At 44.4% G+C, this 14421-nt stretch overlaps 1 protein-coding gene across 16 annotated transcripts in view; it reads right to left on the reverse strand.

Moving 5' to 3' along the window:
* LOC137372999 (nuclear receptor subfamily 6 group A member 1-like) overlaps positions 1–14421 on the reverse strand; it is a 399911-nt gene that overhangs the window by 316427 nt on the left and 69063 nt on the right. The window contains exon 3 of one of the 16 annotated variants that reach the window (XR_010975552.1): positions 7435–7538. The exons of the other annotated variants lie outside the window; for them this stretch is intronic. The gene's annotated coding sequence lies outside the window, so the exon portion shown is untranslated. Of the gene's footprint in view, positions 1–7434; positions 7539–14421 lie in introns of those variants that run through there. 16 annotated transcript variants of the gene reach the window in all.

Below are 14421 nucleotides of genomic sequence, written 5' to 3' on the forward strand. Positions count from 1 at the left end.
CGGAATCAATGTAAAACTCTCCACTGGTTGGAGTCATACCAAGCGCAAAGGAAGATGGTTGTGGTTGTTGGAGGTCAATCATCTTAGCTCCAGGACATCATTGCAGAAGTTCCTTAGGGTGGTGTCCTAGGTCCATGCATCTTCAGAAACTTCATCAATGACCTTCCTTTAATCATAAGGTCGGAAGTGGGGATGTTCGCTGATGATTGCACAATGTTCAGCACCATTCGCGACTTCTCAGATACTGAAACCGTCCGTGTAGAAATGCAGCAAGACCTGGACAATATCCAGGCTTGGGCTGATAAGTGGCAAGTAACATTAGTGCCACAAGTGCCAGGCAATGACCATCTCCAACAATAGAGAATCTAACCATCTCCCCTTGACATTCAATGGCATTACAATCGCTGAATCCCCCACTATCAACATTCTGGGGGTTACCATTGACCAGAAACTGAACCGGACCAGCCATATAAATACCGTGGCTACAAGAGCAGGTCAGAGGCTAGGAATCCTGTGGCGAGTAACCCATCTCCTGACTCCCCAAAGCCTGTCCACCATCTACAAGGCACAAGTCAGGAGTGTGATGGAATACTCTCCACTTGCCTGGATGGGTGCAGCTCCAACAACACTCAAGAAGCTTGGCACAGTGCAGGACAAAGCAGCCCGCTTGATTGGCACCCCACCTACAAACATTCACTCCCTCCACCACCGACGCACAGTGGCAGCAGTGTGTACCATCTACAAGATGCACTGCAGCAATGCACCAAGGCTCCTTAGATAGCACCTTCCATACCTGTGACCTCTACCAACTAGAAGGACAAGGGCAGCAGATGCGTGGGAACACCACCACCTGCAAGTTCCCCTCCAAGCCACACACCATCCTGACTTGGAACTATATCACCATTCCTTCACCATCGCTGGGTCAAAATTCTGGAACTCCCTTCCTAACAGCACTGTGCGTATATCTACCTCACATTGACTGCATCAGTTCAAGAAGGCAGTTCACCACCACCTTCTCAAGGGCAATTAGCGATGGGCAATAAATGCTGGCCTAGTCAGTGACGCCCACATCCCAGGAATGAATATGAAAAAAAATCCATTCATGTCACGTCATTCATCTCTGCCCAACATCCCTGTCCTTGGCATGGCAGTGGCACACATGTACCATTCTGTGTGGGGACACTCAGGTTCAGTGGGGCCATGATACAAAGTACCACTTACCTTTGCGGTGCGAAGCAGATCGTTCATCCTCTTCTGGCATTGGATCCTTTCGCGCCAGATAACCTCACGGCTACTTACCACCTCTGCCACCTCCAACCAGCCTGCCTTGGTCAGGCGGGAGGGCCTCTTCTTACTATTGCTGGAGAAAAGGACCTCCCACCTTGCCCGCACAGCCTGGAGGAGAGTGAGTAGGGAGGCATTGCTGAACTGTGGGGCCACCCCAGAGCGCCTCTCTGCCATACGAACATATGAACTAGGAGCAGAAGTTGGCCGTATGGCCTCCTCTAGCCTGATCCGCCATTCAATAAGATCATGGCTGATCTGTTTGTGTCTCGAATTCTACACTCCCATCCATCCCCAATAACCTTTGATTCCCTTACCTAACAAGAATCTATCTACCCCCATCTTAAAATTATTCAATGACCCTGCCTCCACCGCCTTCTGAGGCAGAGAGTTCCAAAAACGCGCAACCTCAGAGAGAAAAATATTTCTCCTCATCTCTGTCCTAAAACTGCGACCCCTAATTTTAAAACAGTGCCTCCTAGTTCTGGACTCCCCCACAAGAGGAAACATCCTTTCCACATCCACCTTGTCAAGACCATTCAGTATCTTATATACTTCCATCAAGTCTCCCCTCACTCTTCTAATCTCCAGTGAAAACAAGCCCAGTCCGTCCAACCTTTCCTCATAAGACAACCCGTTCATTCCAGGTATCAATCTAGTAAACTTCCTCTGAACTGCCTCCAACGCATTCACATTCTTCCTTAAAGAATGAGACCAAAACTCCACACAGTATTCGAGATGTGGTCGCACCAATGCCCTGTATAACTGAAGCATAGCATCCTTGCTTTTATTTTCAATTCTTCTCATGATAAAGGATAGCATTCCATTAGCCTTATTTATTACTTGCTATACCTGTACACTAAGTTTTTGTGACTCATGCACTGGAACACCTAGATCCCTTTGCACCTCGGAGTTCTGCAGTCGTTCTCTGTTTAAGTAATACTCTGCTTTTTTATTCTTCCTGCCAAAGTGAACAACTTCACATTTTCCCACATTTTACCCTTGAGGTTCTGCTCTTCAATTTGGTGCCTAGCTCCTCAAACTGTCTCACCAGAACCTCTTTCTGAGTCCTACCTATGTCATTGGTACCTACACTGACCACGACAACTGGATCCTTCCCCTCCCAATCCAAGTTCCCGTCCAGCCCTGAGCAGATGTCCTGAACCCTGGTACTGGGTAGGCAACACAGCCTTCTGGACTCACGCTCTCGGCTGCACAGAACAGTGTCAATCCCCCTCACTATACTATCCCCTACGACCACTACATTGCTTTTTGCTCCCCCCACCTGAATGGCTTCCTGTACCACAGTGCCATCCACCTTGCAGACCTCAGTTTTGTCCACACAGGTTGAGAGCACCTCGAACCCGTTTGACAATTGCAACGTCTGAGGCTCCTCCACTACTACCTGCTCACTCCCTTTAACTGCCTCACTCACGGTCACATCCTCCTGTCTCTCACTGCTGACCAAAACAGATGACCCTGTTCTAAGAGGTGTGACCGTCTTCTGGAACAAAATGTCCAGGTATTTCTTCCCCTCCCTTATGTTGTGCAGTGTTTGCAATTCGGCTTCCAGATCAATAATCCTGAATCAGAATTTCTCTAGCTGCTTACATTTTATGCAGACGTGTTTGCCCCGGATCTTATGGCATCCAAAAGCTCCCACATACCACAGTTGCAACATAACACCTGTTCTGCCATTGTTACGTATGCTATTAGTTAATTCACTTTAATTACTTAATCACTTTCTTAATTAACTCTCACTGTTTTCCAATCTACTAAGCTTAACTAGTATTACCACATGAAAACCTTACAATTTCTAAAATTACCTGAGTTTTGAAAGATAAATGATAGAACACTCACCCACCAATCACCTACCTTGGAGTCAAAGGATGAAGACTCATCAGCTGCTGAAGGCTAAAAAAGATAGGAAAAGGAGCCCCTCTTTCCCCCTCTGCACCAAATTCCAGCTTCACTCTGACAATATCTCACTCAGGCAAATGTTTCTTCTCACTGCATCCCCTCACTGCTGCCACCTTTGATTTTTGCTCTGGTCCTTTAAATGCAAAGCTGATTCCACAGTGTGGAATCTACATTTTCACAATTCCACAGCTCTAACTTCTGGCTGCAAGGTTTTTTTTTTGCACATGTTTGAACACTAATGCAGGGCTAGCGAGGAAATCTGTGCTGTTGTCCTGGTTTTTCATTTATGACAGATCGACGCATGCTCACGTACACTTTGTTTCTGCAGCAGTTGATCATAATGTGTAATATTTCTGGTTCTTTAAGAAATACTTTTAATTCCAGTTACATGTCTTTTCACATAACAGCAGCAGTTAGCATATTAGTCTGCGGTTTTTCACATTCAGGTAATTAAAAGCCCATAGTATGTAGATATTCTTAAATTATGCTTTTATTTCTGATAATGTATTTGTCTTTTATGATACAATTCAGTCTCACATTCTGGTATGTGCAAAATTAAGAGTAATCACCCAGGAGCCTACAAGAATACTTCTCATCTGTATTTACCATGGAGAAGGTCATGGAAGCTAGTGAGTTCAAGGGAGGGAACAGCAATATCCTGGAGCATATCAACATTACAAAGGAGGAGGTGTTGGAGGTTTTGAAGTGCATTAAGGTGGAGAAATCCCCAGGGCCTGACCAGGTGTATCCTAGGATGCTATGGGAAGCAAGGGAGGAGATTGCTGGGGCCCTGGCTGAGATTTTTGTATCATCGTTAGCCATGGGTGAGGTACCGGAAGATTGGAGGATAGGTAATGTTGTGCCTTTAATTAAGAAGGCCAGCAGGGAAAAGCCAGGGAACTACAGGCCGGTGAGCCTTACATCAGTGGTGGGAAAGTTATTGGAAGAGATTCTGAGAGACAGGATTTATATGCGTTTGGAAAGGCAAGGTCTGATTAGGAATAGTCAGCATGGCTTTGTGCGTGGGAAATCATGTCTCACGAATTTGATTGCGTTTTTTGAAGAGGTGACCATGAGGATTGACGAGGGCAGGGCGATGGACGTGGTCTACATGGACTTTAGCAAAGCCTTTGACAAGATCCCGCATGGTAGGCTTGTCCGGAAGGTTCGAACACATGGGATCCAGGGTGAGCTAGCCAATTGGATAGAAAATTGGCTTGGTGATAGGAGGCAGAGGGTGGTAGTGGAGGGTTGTTTTTCAGATTGGAGGCCGGTGACCAAAGGTGTGCTGCAGGGATCGGTGCTGGGCCCTCTGTTGTTTGTCATATATATTAATGACTTGGATGAGAATGTAGGGGCATGATTAGTAAGTTTGCAGATGACACCAAAATTGGTGGTATAGTGGACAGTGAAGAAGGTTGTCTAAGGTTACAACAGGATATAGATCAACTGGGAAAGTGGGCAAGGGATTGGCAAAGGGAATTTAATGCAGACAAGTGTGAAGTGATGCATTTTGGGAAGTTAAACCAGGGCAGGACATATACAGTGAATGGCAGGGCCCTGTGGAGTGTTGTTGAGCAGAGAGACCTTGGGGTGCAAGTACATAGTTCCCTGAAAGTGGCAACACAGGTAGACAGGGTGGTGAAGAAGGTGTATGGCATGTTTGCCTTCATCGGCCGAGGTATTGAGTACAAGTGTTGGGACGTCATGTTACAGTTGTACATAACATTGATTAGGCCGCATTTGGAGTACTGTGTGCAGTTCTGGTCGCCGCACTATGTAATTAAGCTAGACAGGGTGCAGAAAAGATTCACAAGGATGTTGCCTGGTTTGGAGGGCTTGAGTTATAAAGAGAGATTGGATAGGCTGTGTCTGTTTGCCCTGGAGCGAAGGAAGCTGAGAGGGGACATGATAGAGGTATATAAAATTATGAGAGGCATAGATAGGGTAGATAGCCAGAGTCTGTTTCCCATGGTAGGGGTGACTAAAACTAGAGGGCATAGATTTAAGGTGAGAGGGAGGAGGTTTAAAGGGGATCAAAGGGGTAAATTTTTACACACAAAGAATAGTGGGTATCTGGAATGAGCTGCCAGAGGAGGTGGTGGAGGCAGGAACAGTAGCAACATTTAAGAGGCATTTGGACAGGTACTTGAATGAGCAAGGCATAGAGGGATGTGGAATTAATGCAGGCAGTTGGGATTAGTATAGATAGGCATTATGGTTGGCATGGACGCGGTGGGCCGAAGGGCCTGTTTCTATGCTGTATGACTCCATGACTCTAAGAAGGAATGTTACACTTGAGTGGAAGAAGAGGATCTCAACTGCTTAGGACACTGGGACACAGCAGAGTAAGTGTGGGCCAGTAATGCAGAAGGTGCTGGGGAAGCTCAGCAGATCTGGTAGCATCTATGGAGAGAGAAGCAGAGTTAACTTTCAGGTCTGTGACCAAGGTTTTCTTCAGTTTAAAAAAGAAAGAAGTTAGTTTATTATACTTAAAACCAAAACTCAATCTAAATAAAATAATAAACTATGCTCCAACTTTCACACATACATACACAAACACACACACACACACACACAGAACTACACACACACAAATAGGTTACAGAGTGCAGAAGAATAGATTGGCTGTGTTAGAGTCCAGAACAAATAAAAGAATATATGGTCTGTGGAGTCTGGTAATTCAATTGTCCTCCAGACGAACTCGTGGTCCTGATGTTTCTGGTTGGTAGAGGTGGCCACCTGGTTCAGGGTTTTGTTGGAGACAGTGATGTCGATGGTTTTCTCCCTAGAGTCTCTGTCTGTAGCAACGATCGACTTGAATGTTTTGCAGTTTGCAGGCAGGATTCAAACTTATAATGTTGCCTGGAGAGTCATAGAGTCATGCAGCACAGAAACAGGCCCTACGGCCCATCGTGTCTGTGCCGACCATCGAGCACCTAACTATTCTAATCCCATTTTCCAGCACTTGGCCCGTAGCCTTGTATGCTATGGTGTTGCAAGTGCTCATCTAAATACTTCTTAAATGTTGTGAGGGTTCCTGCTTCTACCAGCCCTTCAGGCAGTGTGTTCCAGATTCCAACCACCCTCTGGATGAGAACATTTTTCCTCAAATCCCCTCTAAACCTCCTGCCCCTTACCTTAAATTTATGCCCCCTGGTTATTGACCCCTCCACTAAGGGAAACAGTTTCTTCCTATCTAACCTATCAATACCCCTCATAATTTTGTATACCTCAATCATGTCTTTCCTCGGCCTTCTCTGCTCTAAGGAAAACAACCCTAGCCTTTTCAGTCTCTCTTCATAGCTGAAATGCTCCAGCCCAGGCAACATCTTGGTGAATCTCCTCTGCATCCTCTCCAGTGCAAACACATCCTTCCTATAGTGTGGTGCCCAGAACTGTATACAATACTCCAGCTGTGGCCTAACTAGTGTTTTATACAGATCCATCATAACCTCCTTGCTCTTATATTCTATGCCTCGGCTAATAAAGGCAAGTGTCCCATATGCCTTCCTAACCACCTTATCTACCTGTGCTGCTGCCTTCAGTGATCTATGGACAAGTACACCAAGGTCCCTCTGACCCTCTGTACTTCCTAGGGTCCTACCATCCATTGTATATTCCCTTGCCTTGTTAGTCCTCCCAAAATGCATTATCTCACACTTCTCAGGATTAAATTCCATTTGCCACTGCTCCGCCCATCTTTCCAGCCCATCTATATCATTCTGTAATTTAAAGCTTTCCTCCTCACTATTTACAACACCACCAATTTCTGTGTCATCTGCGAACTTACTGATCATCCTCCTATATTCACGTCTAAATCATTAATGTACACTACAAACAGCAAGGGTCTCAGCACCGATCCCTGTGGTACACCACTGGTCACAGGCTTCCACTCACAAAAACAACCCTCGACCATCACCCTCTGCCTCCTGCCACTGAGCCAATTTTGGATCCAATTTGCCAAATTGCCCTGCATCCCGTGGGCTCTTACCTTCTTAGCCAATCTCCCATGTGGGACCTTATCAAAAGCCTTACTGAAGTCCATGTAGATTACATCAACTGCTTTACCCTCATCTACATATCTAGCCGCCGCCTTGAAAAATTCAATCAAGTTAGTTAGACATGATCTCCCCCGACAAAGCCAAGCTGACTATCCCTGATTAATCCCTGCCTCTCCAAGTAGAGATTAATCCTGTCCCTCAGAATTTTTTCCAAAAGTTTCCCAACCACTGATGTTAGACTCATCGGCCTGTAATTACCTGGTTTATCCCTGCTACCCTTCTTGAATAATGGTACCACGTTCGCTGTCCTCCAGTCCTCTGGTACTTCTCCTGTGGGCAGAGAGGATTTGAAAATTTGTGTCAGAGCCCCTGCTATCTCCTCCCTTGCCTTACACAACAGCCTGGGATACATCTCATCTGGGCCTGGGGATTTATCCACTTTTAAGCCCGCTAACACAGCTTTCAATGCTAATATGTTCAAGTGTATCACAATCCTCCTCCCTGATCTCTACGCCTACATTGTCCTTCTCCATAGTGAACACAGATGAAAAGTAATCATTTATAACCTCACCTATGTCCTCTGGCTCCACACACCGATTGCCACTTTGGTCCCTAACAGGCCCTACTATTTCCCTGGTTATCCTCTTGCCCGTAATATACTTATAAAACGCCTTGGGACTTTCCTTTATGTTGCCCGCCAGTGTTTTCTCATGTCCCCTCTTTGCTCTCCTAATTAGTTTTTAAAGTACACCCCCCGCCCCACACTTTCTATACTCCTCTGGGGCATCCGCTGTTTTCAGCACTCTGAATCTGCCATAAGCCTCCTTTTTTTCCTGATCCAATCCTCTATATCCCTTGACATCCAGGGTGCTCTGGACTTGTTGGTCCCACCCTTCAGCTTAACGGGTACATGTTGGCTCTGAACTCTCACTATTTCCTCTTTGAATAACTCTGATGTAGACTTTCCTACAAGTAGCTGCTCCCAGTCCACTTTGGCCAGATCCTGTTTTATCATATTGAAATCAGCCTTTTCCCAATTCAGTACCTTTTTATTTCCGATCCATCTTTGTCCTTTCTCATAATTACCGTAAATCTTAGAGTTACGGTCACTATCCCCAAAATGCTCCCCCACTGACACTTCTACCACTTGTCGGGCTTCATTCCCTAGGATTAGGTCCAGTACTGCCTCTTCTCTTGTAGGACTTCCTACATACTGGCTCAAAAAGCCCTCCTGTATGCATTTTAATAATTCCGCCCCCTTTAAGTCTTTTGCACTAAGACTCTCCCAGTTGATATTCTTCTTCTTTGGCCTCCTTGTCTCGAGAGACAATGGGTAAGCGCCTGGAGGTGGTCAGTGGTTTGTGGAGCAGTGTCTGGAGTGGCTATAAAGGCCAATTCTAGAGTGACAGACTCTTCCACAGGCGTTGCAGATAAAACTGGTTGTCGGGGCTGTTACACAGTTGGCTCTCTCCTTGCACTTCTGTCTTTTTTCCTGCCAACTGCTAAGTCTCTTCGACTCGCCACTCTTTATCCTCATCTTTATGGCTGTCCGCCAGCTCTGGCGATCACTGGCAACTGACTCCCATGACTTGTGGTCAATGTCACAGGACTTTATATTGCGTTTGCAGACTTCTTTAAAGCAGAGACATGGACGGCCGGTGGGTCTGATACTAGTGACGAGCTCGCTGTACAGTGTGTCCTTGGGGATCCTGCCATTTTCCATGCAGCTCACATGGCCAAGTTGATATTGGGGAAGTTGAAATCCCCTTCTATTATTACCCTATTATTTTTACACCTGTCTGAGATTTGCCTGCATATCTGCTCCTCGATCTCTCCCTGACTGTTTGGAGGCCTGTAGTACACTCCCAGCCAAGTGATTGCCCCCTTTTTGTTTTTAAGTTCTACCCATATGGCCTCATTTGAGGAACCTTCTAAGATATCATCCTTCCTTACTGCATAATTGACTCCTTGATCAACAGTGCAATGCCACCTCCTGTTTTACTCCCTCCTCTGTTACGCCAGAAGATTCTATACCCTGGAATATTGAGCTGCTAGTCCTGCCCCTCCCTCAAGCATGTCTCTGTGATAGCAATAATATCATAATCCCATATGCTAATCAACGCCCTCAATTCATCTGTCTTACTAGTAAGACTCCTTGCATTAAAATAGATGCAATCCAGCCTTGCATTTTTCATTTGTGCCTTAACAGGCCTATGTTTGCTCTGCCTTCCAGACTGACTCAGTTTCTCTTCGATATTTGACTGTGCATCACCTACTGTACCTCCACTCTCTATCCCATCCCCCTGCCAAATTAGTTTAAACCTCCCCCAACAGCACTAGCAGGCTGTTAGTAGCAAGGATGTTGGTACCGTTCCGAGAGAGAGAGACAGACAGTCTCTCACTTGGGTCCTGCACTAGTTAACACTCAGATGCCTGTCTGTTGTAGACAAAGAGTTTTCACACAGATGGAGAGACTGTCATATGATTGTCCAGTGTATTCTCTCTTGTGCATCTTAATTAGTTCAAATGTTAAGAATTCCAGTCTCTCTCTCAGGTCCCATTGTTTCAGTGTTTACTCTTTGAGGTTTGTCTCCACGAGTGTTAATGTTCCAAGATGGCTTTGAATGTCTTGTTAACGGAGGTAAAGCAGGTAGCTCATTCAAAATTAGCAAGCCATTGTTCTGGTGGGAGATTAACCAGACATTCATCTCCATCTCGATACCTTGGAATGTGAGGTATTTCAATGCAATTTGCGGTGGCCATTTTAGCTGCTTTTCTTTTAAAAGCTTAATTTAGATTTCCAACTGATGAATTAGAAAAAAATCATTCGGTATAACACGTTTTCATGACAAGTTGCATTGGAAGCAGTATTGCGAATGTCCACTGGATTGGTCCCTAGGATTAGAGGATTGTCCTATGATGAGAAGATGAGTAAATTGTGTCTATATTCTCTAGAGTTTAGAAGAATGAGAGGTGATCTCATTGAAAATTCAAGATTATGAAAGGGCTTGTCAGGGTAGATACTGAGGCATTGTTTCCACTGGCTGGAGAATCTAGAACAAGGGAGCACAGTTTCAGGATAAGGGGCCAATCATTTAGGACTGAGATGAGGAGAAATTTCTTCACTCAAAGGGTTGTGAATCTTTGGAATTCTCTACCCCAAAGGGTTATGGATGTGCCAACTTTGAACATATTTAAGGCTGAGATTGACAAATTTTTGGTCTCTCAGGGAATCAAATGATATGGAGAGCAGGCGGGAAAGTGAAGGTGAAGCCCATGATCGTACTGAATAGCAGAGCAGGCTTGACAGGTCATACAGTCTACTCCTGCTCCATTTCTTATGCTCTTACCATCTAACTGTATTTTATCATTGAGTATTGCTGAAAATAGAGACATTTGTCAAAGCTTTTCGTCTTGCACTCATCAGGACAATTCTCAAGAATACCAATGTAAGGGAAACAACAAATTTATACTGTATGAGAAGAGAGTGCTGATAGGTTGGCAAGGGCCCTGAAAAGTGCCCAGTCTACCTAAGATTAGCCTGGAAGAGTAATGCATCCCAAAAACTGTGAGCAACAGGTGAAGCTAGCTGTTTCACACTGCTACTATGCAGTAGCCACACGTGTGATGTTCGCCACTAACAGGATGCTGCTGTCAAGCCAAAAAGACATTCTTCCTATCACACAAATGAGTAATGTGATATATGAATTTCAATGCCAGTGTGATGCTAGGTATATAGGCCACTAATCCTAAAGACTGGCGGATCGTATCAAATAACATGTCCCTTCCGCTGTTCACAATGGGCAAGGTACAGGCCATACCCACCCAGCCCGTGCTTGCAAAACTCAAAACACAGGTTCCAACATTAGATATGATTCCGTGATTGGACAATATTTGCTAAATAATCCTCAGTGTGCTAAGAATTATGCTGACAACCAATTTAAGATTGTCAGTAGGGCTTGCAGTGCGGCACATTTGCGTGTACTGGAAGCTACATATATTAATACACAGGATCCTGTTCTTTGCAGACAGAAGGAACATGTACACACATTGCGCCTGTGTCAGCTAAACAAAATAAGAGACTGTCATTCGCTGGTTTATTCCTCAGGTGAATGCCTTGATCAATCAGAGTCAAGCTGCCTGGTTTAAATTTCAACAAAGCTTGGCCGTTAACTGTCAGTCACCATAAACTTGTGCATTCTCCATGGCAACCCCACTACCAATCAGAATCCACTTGCCAACCAATCACCACTCTCTTCTCATACAGTATAAATGCGTTGCTTCCCTTACATTGGTATTCTTGCAATTGTCCTGATGAGTGCAAGACGAAAAGCTTCAACAAAAGTCTCTTTTCAGCAACACTCAAGTTCTGTACTACCAAACGACTATTTATTTTATCATTGCTAATTATTTACTTGCCCATTAGGTTTTTCATAAATGTGCTTTGTATTTTAAACTTCAAATAAGGCCTGCTGTGATGCTCTACTACTTTCGAAGACTGAGATACAATGTTATAGCTTGGGGTTACCAGCTCTGACAGATTGACCAAGAAGTCTCCAGAAATTAAATGTTAATCTTCTGGACACTGCTGCGAGCAAGATCAGGAGAAAAAACAAAAGGCTCATTGAAAAAATTGTGTTTATATTTCAATTTCTTTGAACAATTCTGTTTATTAGTGACAAAAATATTGGAAATGAGGAGCAAAGTCTGTTTGATGGACAATCAAGAATCATCCAATACTTTCCAATGGGCCTGGGAAGGCAGTGCACTGTGAGGATGGATATGTTTGGCAACCAATGCCAGAAGCATGGGAACATGGCTGTTGGAAGCAGAAGGTCATGTCATGAAACCACCAGGAATGCATTCAACCAGGATTCACAACCCCAATTATGAAGGGGTAAGGTAATCTTGCATCTTAAAACAATTGTCAAACAGGGGTAACTGCCTATTTATCCAGACATGTTCGTGAAAACTGACTTAGATCTTGAAGCCACTTGCATGAATACACTGGGCTGGATTTTATAAGGCGGCAAGCTACAAAAATGGCGGCCCGCCATTTAAATAGCTGAGGTGCGACTCCCACCCCCACTCCCCAATCACGTGGAGGGAGCGAGCAGTCCGCCCCCGGCAATGGCATCAGTTGCCTGTGCGAGACCCTTACACCATTTTTAAAGGACTGTCTGCCCGACCGGTTTATTTAAATATTTAAAGATAGATTGAATTAAATTAAATAAATAAATTTATTTTGCCCTCTCCCATCCCCAATAACAATGAAATTAATAATTGTCCCTTTCCCCCACAAGACACTTACCTTTACCATCTAACCTCCCCCCCCACCTCCCCACAACAAACTGCACAAACTTTAAACGACATTCCTTCCCACCATCCCCTAAACCCATAATGTTACTTTGACCTCGTTCACACCCCCCCCTCCCCACTGATAAACTTACCTCCTCCCCAACAGTGTTGCACCTTGTTTCCTTGGGCAGGGATCCGAAGGCAGGGGAGTGCTGGCTGCCGGGCCGAAGATCGCAGCAGTCCATCAAGAGGACGTGTGAGTATATTTAAATTAATTATTTTATTGATTTGACTATTCAAATTGTGGTACCGTCACCCAACGGCAGGGAGGCCGCCACAGTGCCTCACTGCCACCAGGAGGATTGGGCCAGGCCCTGCCAGCGCCGAGGTCCATGGCGGGCCTCATCCGGGGCCATCGTTAGAAACCCCTCCCCCCCCCACCACCACGGATCCCGAAGTCAAGGGCTCCTTAAAATCCAGCCCGCTATGTTTTAAAACACAGCATTTCAAGTAACTCTACTCTATATCCTATTCCTGGAAGGATGATCAAAAGATCCTGATGCATGATAATAGTCCATTTTAAGTCTGTACCAGTCCACCTTTAAATATATGCTAGGAGATATATGGAAAGATGAGGTTGGATCAGCTGTCTAGGTTTCTGTATCTCTCTGTGGGAGTACCTCAATAACCCCAGACAGTCCAATTTGAATAAATTATTTCACAAGAAGAGAGAGAAAGAGTCATGTCAGATGAGGAGAGGAGAGGAGAGGAGGAATAAATATTCTATCACTCCATGGCTAATACATTAAAGATTTCCATCATTAGGTGGCTAAAATCATAGGAACATGGGAACATTGGAAAGAGATCCATAAGGCTAACACAAGATGACCCTTTCACAAAACATCTACGATGTGTTATAGTGAGGGTCTGACTGCTTTTTACCTTATCCTACTTATTTGATGCTCAAAAGTATTGTTACAGGTTATGGTGAGCCCAGAGAAAAGCTGTACAAATGCAGAATAAAATGCTCACTGTTCCCAAATAAACAACATATTTTAGTTCACTAAGAGCTGGTTTGGGGCAGAACAAACAATCAGGAGCAGAATACCATCAGTAACACAAGAAGGACTGCCACCAAAAAAGGAAAGCACACTCAAACACCATTTTACACCAGAGTACCAGCCTGGTGAGTGAGAGCAAACCCAGCTAACGGAATGTTTCACTGATCACACTGAAGCCAGGAAGGGAAGGACACCATGCATAACAGTGGGACTTGCTGTTTATGTGAGTTATGAAGACAGATTCAACACCATCGTGAATTTCCTGCACTGAGTTAGAAGTATATTTAATGTCCCATGCTACGTGTTTGGCTCTTACATCTGTGATCATGTTTTTGACTGTTCATAGAAATTGCAGTGCTGTGAAATTTATGCCCGTGTTTTTATTTGAAGTTATTTCAGAACGTAATGAATTGATATGAACCTGTGACTTGTATCCATGTTCCCTCTCCATCATTAAGTCAAGAATAGTGTGGTAAAGCTGCATGAAAATTGAGTTGGAATGTGACTAATGCAATTTTATGCCATTTCAGCAGCAGGAAGGGCAATCACATAAAGCATTGTGGTGGAGAAGTAGAGCTTCTCAATTATTGTGAAGAATTAAATATTTTATATGAATGGACTAAATTACTTATGCTTCCACCCCTTTATTCTGATTTGATTGTTTCGATTAAATGTGATTTTCTGTGCAAAAGCACAAATATTATGGTGCTCATTCCTTGAAAAATGTAAAGCTACATTACAAGGTGGATCAAACACAGAACTGAAATATGTAGTATAAACACTGGATTCAGGAATTACAATGTTACAAAACTCACTCCTCTGGCCACAACTTACATAGTTAAAGTAACACAGAT

Source organism: Heterodontus francisci, chromosome 8, assembly GCF_036365525.1.
Source record: "Heterodontus francisci isolate sHetFra1 chromosome 8, sHetFra1.hap1, whole genome shotgun sequence".
NCBI lineage: Eukaryota > Metazoa > Chordata > Chondrichthyes > Heterodontiformes > Heterodontidae > Heterodontus > Heterodontus francisci.